Here is an 8,520-nt window from a genome sequence, read left to right as displayed (position 1 = left end):
CGCTCGGAGGCGATTAGACAGCTGCCCCGCCGGCGACCGCAGCTTATGCTGGTTTGTAATTTTATTTAGTTTTCAATATAATTTTATTCATTGTCTTTGTTAGATACTATAACTTTGTAATTCTGTTTGTGCGGTCATATTTTGAGGTGTGCTTTGAGTCTTTGGCTACATTTGATTGTGTTTATCTGTTTTAGGTATAATTTTGTTTATTGTTATAATAATTTAGCATGATTAACTTATCTTATGGTTGTTAATGAGGTAGTAGTAGCTTTTATATATAATAATTTTGTTTAATAATTTAATAAATTAAAAATAAGAAAAATACAAAAAGAAAAGAGTTGGATGTATAAAAAGAACAAACTTGAACGTCGTTTAGAGGTTTAATTGATCAGTTTATTATTGGATTGGAATAATTTTTGGATTTTGCTTCTACTAATATTGAGTTTATGGATAGAGATAAGATAAGATGTCATTGTAGAAAATGTCACAATGGTAAATTTTTACAGTGTGACAAAGTTTCTAAACATCTTTGTAGATTTGATTTTACCCTGAATTATTATAATTGAACATGTCATGGTGATTAGAGTTATTATATAGAGGTGAAATTATGATAATGATTTTTAACCACTCTGACAATGAAGTTGAAATTTTTCAGGGATAGCCCATTGCACAGATAATATTTGAAAAAATTCTTACTCCTGATATTTATGAAGTCCAAGTTCTAGTGAAATTAGAACGTGGAAAAGGGAGTTTTGGTTCAACATCTAGCTAGGTAATTAAAGATGTTGAATTTATTGAAAATAAGTTATTGCCAAAAGAAGAACCTAACCAGAGAACAAAGGATGAAGAATTTATTGAGGAAGTTCTATTACCTAGAGAAGAAGCTTCCCAGCTCGGACGACCCAATGTTACATTATAAGAATTGCAGAAGAAATGGGCCAAAGGTGTGTGTGCCTTTTTAGAGCAAGATTCGTCAATTCAGGATCAGGAGAATCTTCTAGGTAACCATGCAGGAACTGCAAGCCCAGGGGCCTCTGCACTCCGGTCCATGGAATACTCATTAGAGGAACTTGATACTGAAGAAGATGACTTTATAAGCACACTTCAGTATATGACCTCTATTACAACTCCAGTAGCTGACGAAGATTGGGATGAAGATTTACCCCCAAAATGGGACCGATATTCAGAGGATTCAGATTTTTGCAACCCCTTTGCCGATGGTGCAAATAAAGATGCAAGGATTTCCCAAAAACCTATCCAAGCATCAACCAAGAAAATATGGGATACATTGGGAGAACCCAGTGGCAAGTTCGATTACTACGTCTCATATGCAATCCCAGAGCAACCTTCTTGGTATTGGGATTATATCCCCACAAACCCTTCTTGGGATGATGATGAAGATAATCCTACCCTTGTGGAAGAAAGGCTAACTAAACAAATTGATCAATCCCTGGTAGATCGAACTCAAACTCAATTATTAGCAGTTGGCATGGATTATCCTATTCTCAGAAGATTGGTGGAAAAACAAAATGAAGCACCAGTTCAAAATCAACATTTATACTCATCTAGTACAACAGTCGAGTCTCCATACAGACCAGCACCAGATGTGGCCATGGGACCACCAGGATATCCACCAGCAAGGGTAGGTGCAAATACAACCCCTAACCTCCAAACTCCTCAGGAGCCACAAGCACGAAACGTTAGGTTTCGAGGAGGAATTAATAATGAGATGTGGACACTTCCATCAGCCCAGCAACAAGGAAGTGTAATATTTGTAATTCCGACTCAGTTGGGATTATTCCATGACGCCTTCTCACGATGGGAGTCAATTGCCAAAAACTTTTTGGCAACACAGGCAATCTCTGATCCTCGTGACAAGATATAGTTTATGAAAAAACTTCTTGGGGAAGTTAAAAAATTAGTATGGATTCAATGGCAAATGCAATATCCTGATGAGTATGAGGCGCTAGTCATAGCAGCTGAAGGGAGAGAAGGAACGCAAAATGTTCTTTCTCAAATGAGAACAGTTTTCTCTATGGAAGATCCGACCCAAGGATCAACAGTAATCCAAGATGAAGCTTACAGGGACTTAGAAAAGTTATCTTGCAATAACGTAAAAGATATCATTCAATACATGAATGATTATATGAGGATAGCTGCAAAGACTGGGCATTTATATACAGGGCCTGAGTTATCCAAAAAATTCTGGCTCAAGATGCCTGGAGAACTCAAAAAATATATTAAAGCAGCATTTGATGCAAAAATACCCAGGTTTGGTTGTTGGCGTAATTCCAAGAATTTTATTTGCTTATAAATTTCTGGAACAGGAATGCAAGGACGCCGCTTTCAAAAGAGAATTGAAGAATTTGTCCTTCTATAGCCAAATACCAATTCCTGGCTATTACTAAAAGAGCCAGAGAAAGTATGGGATTCGAAGATCAACAACTTATAAGGACAAGCCCCATAAATCTCATGCCTGAATCGAGAAGCGAAAACACTTAATCTGGAATAAGAAGTGTAAATGCTACTTATGCGGACAAGAAGATCATTTTGCTAGAGAATGTTCGAACGAACGAAGAAATGTGAAAAGAGTAGCAATCTTTGAGCAATTAGATATTCCGGATGACTACGATATTTTGTTGGTACAGGAAGAAGAAAATTAGAGTGATGCAATCTTTAACATCTCTGAGGGGGAGGATGGCACTGAAGACTTACAAAGGTTGATCCAAACCCTTTCCTTTTCTAATGAATCCATTTTTATGCTGATAGGAAAAAAGGATGGAGGATATAAACGTCAGATCAGACTTAATGAGGAGGAGACAACTTGCCAGCATGATTGGCGGAGTAATGAACAAGTTCTGCCACCATAACCAACCGCGTATACGTGCTGCAAAAGAGGCACTATGCGAAGAGCAAGAGTGCACTGCCCGAAGTGCTTGCTTACTGTATGTAACCTTTGTGGCCCTTATTATTTCAATAAGCAAGTTCCAGTAACGCCTGCAGCACCATTACCCTTTGTTCTAAATAAGCTGATTCAGGAGCAACAGAATTATATTGCTTGGTGTGAAGCTGAAATTACGCAGCTTCAACAAGAAGTAGCTTTCCTCAAGAACCAATATGAAGCCCTATTAATGGAGAGAGACTTTGAGGAAGATTTCCAACAGTTGGAAAAAGGTAAGGTAATCCTAGAGGAAGCTGAGGAAGATAAAGCTGGTGAAGCCGCTAGTGTTCTATTGGGAAACATAACCGCTAAGGAGGGAGGGGGACCAAGGTTAGTGCAAAATATGCTATACAATCTAACAGTTGAACTTGATATCCCAGGAATTTCAAAATTTATGCTTCGAGCCATTTTGGATACGGGAGCAACCACCTGCTATGTGGATAAAAAATCAGTCCCGAAAGAAGCCCTCGAAGACGACACTTTCATGGTTCAGTTCAGCAGAATAAATTCTCAACAGATTGCACGATTGAAGCTGAAATAGGGGAAAATGTTCATTGGCGAAAATATCTTTTGGATTCCCTACGCATATAATTTTCCCATGGTTCTCGGAGATAGCATATAGATGATCATCGGATGTAACTTCATCAGAGCAGTGCATGGTGGAGTTTGAATTGAGGGTAATGTAGTTACTTTTTATAAAAAATTCACCACAATTAATATTTTGCCCTCAGCTACATCAGCGGTAGCCATTGAAGAACTAGACATGGAGGAAGAGGAATACATTCAAATCCAAGAAATGGTGCATTATGGTGCTGGACAATTACCACAGGAGTTCAAAGAGAAATTTCACCTACTACTGGAGGCATTAAAGGAGCAAGGCTTCATTGGAGATAATCCTCTTAAACACTGGACAAAGAACCAAATTGTGTGCCATCTGGATATCAAGAACCCTGATTTTACAATTGAAGACAGGCCCCTCAGACACCTGACACCGCAGTAAAAGGAGTCTTTTTCTAAGCATGTGAAAGTGCTACTTGATATCGAGGTCATCTGTCCAAGCACAAGCCGCCACAGGACGACAATAATAATAGTGAATTCAGGGACTTCTATTGACCCAAAAATGGATAAAGAAATCAAAGGTAAAGAACATATGGTTTTTAACTACAAGCGCTTGAATGAGTTAACCCACAAAGATCAGTATAGTTTGCCCGGGATCAATACTATTCTCCAAAAGGTCAGCAACAACAAGATCTACTCAAAGTTTGATCTAAAAAGCGGGTTTCATCAAGTGGCGATGCATCCTGAGTCCATACAGTGGACCGCCTTCTGGGTACCTGATAGCTTATATGAATGGCTTGTAATGCTATTTGGCTTAAAAAATGCCCCCGCCATCTTTCAAAGGAAAATAGATAATTATTTTAAAGGTATCGAAGATTTCATCGCTGTTTACATTGATGATATTCTAATATTTTCTAGGAGTATTGAGGAGCATGCTCGACACTTAGAAATTATGCTCGAGATTTGCAAGAAGAATGGACTAGTTTTAAGTTCTACAAAAATAAAGGTTGCAGTGCTAGAAATTGAATTTCTTGGGGCAATTCTTGGGGACAAAAGAATAAAATTGCAACCCCACATCATTACTAAGATAACAGAGTTTCAAGATAAGGAATTATAATCTACCAAAGGTATGAAGTCTTGTCTTGGGCTACTAAATTATGTAAGAAATTATATCCTAAACCTTGGTAGATTACTAAGCCCATTATATGCAAAGACAAGTCCAACAGGTGATAAGCGGATGAATAGTCAAGACTGGGCTCTAGTAAGAGAAATCAAGAACATTGTATAGAAGCTGCCTGACCTAGAGGTACCATCTGAAGAATGCTTCGTTCTGCTCGAAGTGCACGGGTGTATGGAAGGATGGGGAGGCATTTGTAAATGGAAACTCTAGAAATATGACCCCCGAGGAATAAAAAAAATTGTGCATATGTTAGTGGCAAATTTAATCCTCCCAAGTCTACAATAGATGCAGAAATTTATGTAGTGATGAATTCCCTAGATGCACTGAAGATTTATTTCCTAAAAAAAAGGGAGCTAGTAATTCACACTGATTGCCAAGCGATTATCAGCTTCTTTGGCAAATCCTCTACCAACAAACCCTCAAAAGTCCACTGGGTGGCATTCACGGACTTCATTACGGGCACAAGAATATCTATTACTTTTGATCATATTGATGGAAGGGACAATCAGCTAGCTGATGCCCTTTCTAGATTAATTAATTTTCTTATTTTGACAGAATGGCCGAACAAGGGAGCCCTAGACAAATTGGGCCTAGCAGCAGCAGCACTGTAAGAAGTAGGAGAGAAACCGAGTCTAGAAGCATGTAGTCAGATGACCCAAACTCTTGTAAAATTGGGCCACTTGCTGAAATGTACCAGCAGTTACTCCTCAGAGAACGACGAGAAAGTCGTGAAATCTCCAGAGAAGACTGGGGAAACGCGGAATATCCTTGGAAAACTATAACAGAATTAATGAACAGTTGCATGACATCCAGCAGCAGGTCGCCAAACAGGCCCTCCAACAGCTCAGGCTACTACATTCCATGAAGTTACAGGCCTAGACTAAAAGAAGCTCGCGCAAAAACTGGTGGGGTAACTGACTACCAGCAATATGAAAAATGTATGAGCAACTGGAAACAAATGTAAGCTAACAGAAGACACTATCAAAAGGATGACTTCTTTCAAAATATTATGCTTTTGCGGACATGGTGGACCCGCAGAAGGACCAAGTCACAAGCACCACCAACTCATCGTATCCTATAAAGAATGTAATAATGTAACTTAGTGTGATCATAAGCTGTAAAGGTGATCAGCGTGATATAAAGTTAGGTGATCACGAGCTGTAAAGTGATCAATGAGTGACCTAAAGCTGATTCAGAAGAAGAGAGCATGTGATGATGGGGTCCAATGAGCACCCAACTGTTGGGATCGTCCCGGTGCAATGCGCGTGTTTATACGTTTCAAAAACGTGGGCAGTAGAAATAAACGAATAATTATAGCTAATTATTAAACAACACACACATGCATAAATAGGAAATAATAAGTACAAGACATGGCAGGAAATTAAAATTTTATAGAATAGTAAATTATTCTACGCGTACCTTTCCGATGACGGTTGAGTGGTGTTGATATCAATCGAGCGATTCTCGTCCGAGTCCCGCCTCTACTGATGATCCACGCCAAGCTCCCGTCTGGACGGCTTCGGAAGCCACGAGTCGCGTCATCGTCTTCGATACTAGTCAATGAACGATGACGATCAAATCGAGAGAAGCCTTATTCTGGAAACCACGTAACAACGTTTGTCACGATCGTTCCGGGGCTTTCTAACTATCATCGGGAATCGTATTCCTGATGTAGTTTCGGTGGTCAACTATTGACCACCAATTTAGGATAAACAAACAGAAAAACCTTTTCCGATAATGATGGAACAACTCTCTAGAATCTTCATAAGCTTCCAGTTGTTAACTCTGACATTGACACGAGACTTCTCTGCAGGTAGCGAAACACTTTCCGATAATAGAGAACCTTTTGGTGTTCAATGATAGCAATCAACACAAAACTCCGACCAATATAACCCGACAACAATTTGACGATTATTTCTACAAACGATTTCACAAATCGCTCGCGGAGAAAAGAACACAAATCAAGTCTCTGTCCGTCACCCACACAGCTGAAACAAAAATGGCAAAGCTTCTTCTCCGGCAGACATCATCAAGGTTAGCAGCCATCTCCAACAGCATCCTCTCCTGCGGCATCCTCTCTGGCAGCAACCTTCCTCCGGCGGTGGCTCCAGCAACGGGCAGTAAGCAGAGACAGCATGCTCTATTTTCTTGTGATCGGTTCCAAGCAAGGGAAAAAGGAATACTGTGATTGGGCAAGAAGAACAGAGCTTCCATGCAGCCAGTAGGTCTCCACTTCCACGATCGGAGATGACGAGCTGGTCATCGGCGCTGACAGATGATTGCGAGAGGAATTTGGCGGCTTCTCTCCCATGCAGCCGACGGTGATTGTGCGAAAGGGTGCTCGGGCGAAGAATGGGTCGCCGCTCGATCAGGAGGAAGAACCCCACGCGAAGGAGGCGGCTAGGGCTTCCATGTTGTTGCTCCTTGCACTCGCGTAGATGGAGGAAGAGGCTAGGTCTCGCTGCTCTCCTGTGACCAAGTGGCGGCCTACGCGAGAGGAGGAAGAAGATGCACACTACAAGGCAAATCGTGATCTTGCTTTTTGTTCTCGCGATTTTAGGGGTTTTCCCTAGATTGCACGGCTGCCAATGAACCGGAAGAGAGAAAACAGTGAGAGGCTTGAACAAAAAAAAACCAGGTTGAATCAAACCGAGCTTTTAGGGTTACTGTTGCAAACTAGTTTAATTTTGACTTGTTTGGTTCACAAACCAAACGATCTCCGATTTGATCCAAACCAGTTTTGTTCATTTCGTCTTCACAAGATGAAACTCCTCATCTCTTCCATTTTACTGAAACATCTTCTATCATTAACCAAACCAAGTTGGTTCAATTTGGTTCAAAACTGAATCATTTGGTTCACTAATCAAACGACCTCTGATTTGAACGAAATCAATTTCGTTAACTTCATTTTCGTAAGACGAATTCCATCATATTGTCCGTTGTCTAGTCTAACCATATTTTATTTCTCTCATTCTAAGAATCCAATTCTCAAATTCGTTTTAAGTCCTTCGAAGAACTTGTAGTGCGTGTGATCTAATAGGTTCCCGGTTATATTGGTCGTCCGAAATTAACTTATTCCAAAATTGGTTTCCAGGCAGTGGCGAGGCACATCGGCCTTCTTGGTTATTGGAGCATCAACCACTTTCTAAGACAAAACCAATTAAGGACATCATTAAATTATGCATTCATAATTTCCCACTAAAACCCTTAGGTATTTTATTCAAAGAAATTGGTTTCCAGGCAGTGGCGAGGCACATCGGCCTTCTTGGTTATTGGATCATCAACCACTTTCTAAGACAAAACCAATTTTAAGAACTTATTAATAATGTACCCATAATGTCCCTCTAGACAAATCCTTAGGGGTTTTACCTATGTAATTCTATGCATAAAAGAAATAATATGCAATTACATAAACACAAGGGATATAATAAAAAACAGCATAAAGAATAAGCAATAAAAATATGGAAAAATAATTTTTCCAACTATTATGGCCTTTTTCAATATCCGTCGTTCTTCAAGAAGCCTCCCTTTGACTTAGTCGCGTCTTCCTTGTTCCGCTGCGCATCCGGTTCTCACCACGCAAGAAGAAGTCGCAACTATATAATTTACATAATTTACATCCATCGATCTTATACTCCACAAAGGAGTTTATATGTTCTTTAGATCGAACAGTAAATTAAAATAATTTACTCTATCGATCGTATACTCCACGAAGGAATCTAGATCGAACAATAAATTAAAATAATTTACATCTATCGATTCTATACTCCACAAAGGAGTTTACATATAATCTAGATCGAATAGTAAATTAAAAATTATACAACAGAATTTAACAATCTTG

The 8,520-nt window shown here is 39.5% G+C and overlaps 2 pseudogenes; both read left to right on the top strand.

Annotated features, from left to right (window-relative positions):
- The first annotated feature begins 1,939 nt into the window (after positions 1-1,939).
- LOC141844018 (uncharacterized) lies at positions 1,940-2,870 on the top strand (annotated as a pseudogene).
- Positions 2,871-2,903: 33 nt separating this feature from the next.
- Positions 2,904-5,461, top strand: LOC141844017 (uncharacterized; annotated as a pseudogene).
- Positions 5,462-8,520: the final 3,059 nt, after the last annotated feature.

Source organism: Curcuma longa, chromosome 13 (assembly GCF_044706935.1).
Source record: "Curcuma longa cultivar G26 ecotype Majalengka, Jawa Barat chromosome 13, ITB_CL_G26_1.1, whole genome shotgun sequence".
In the NCBI taxonomy this organism is placed as follows: domain Eukaryota; kingdom Viridiplantae; phylum Streptophyta; class Magnoliopsida; order Zingiberales; family Zingiberaceae; genus Curcuma; species Curcuma longa.
This window is presented reverse-complemented; position numbering and strand designations above follow the sequence as displayed.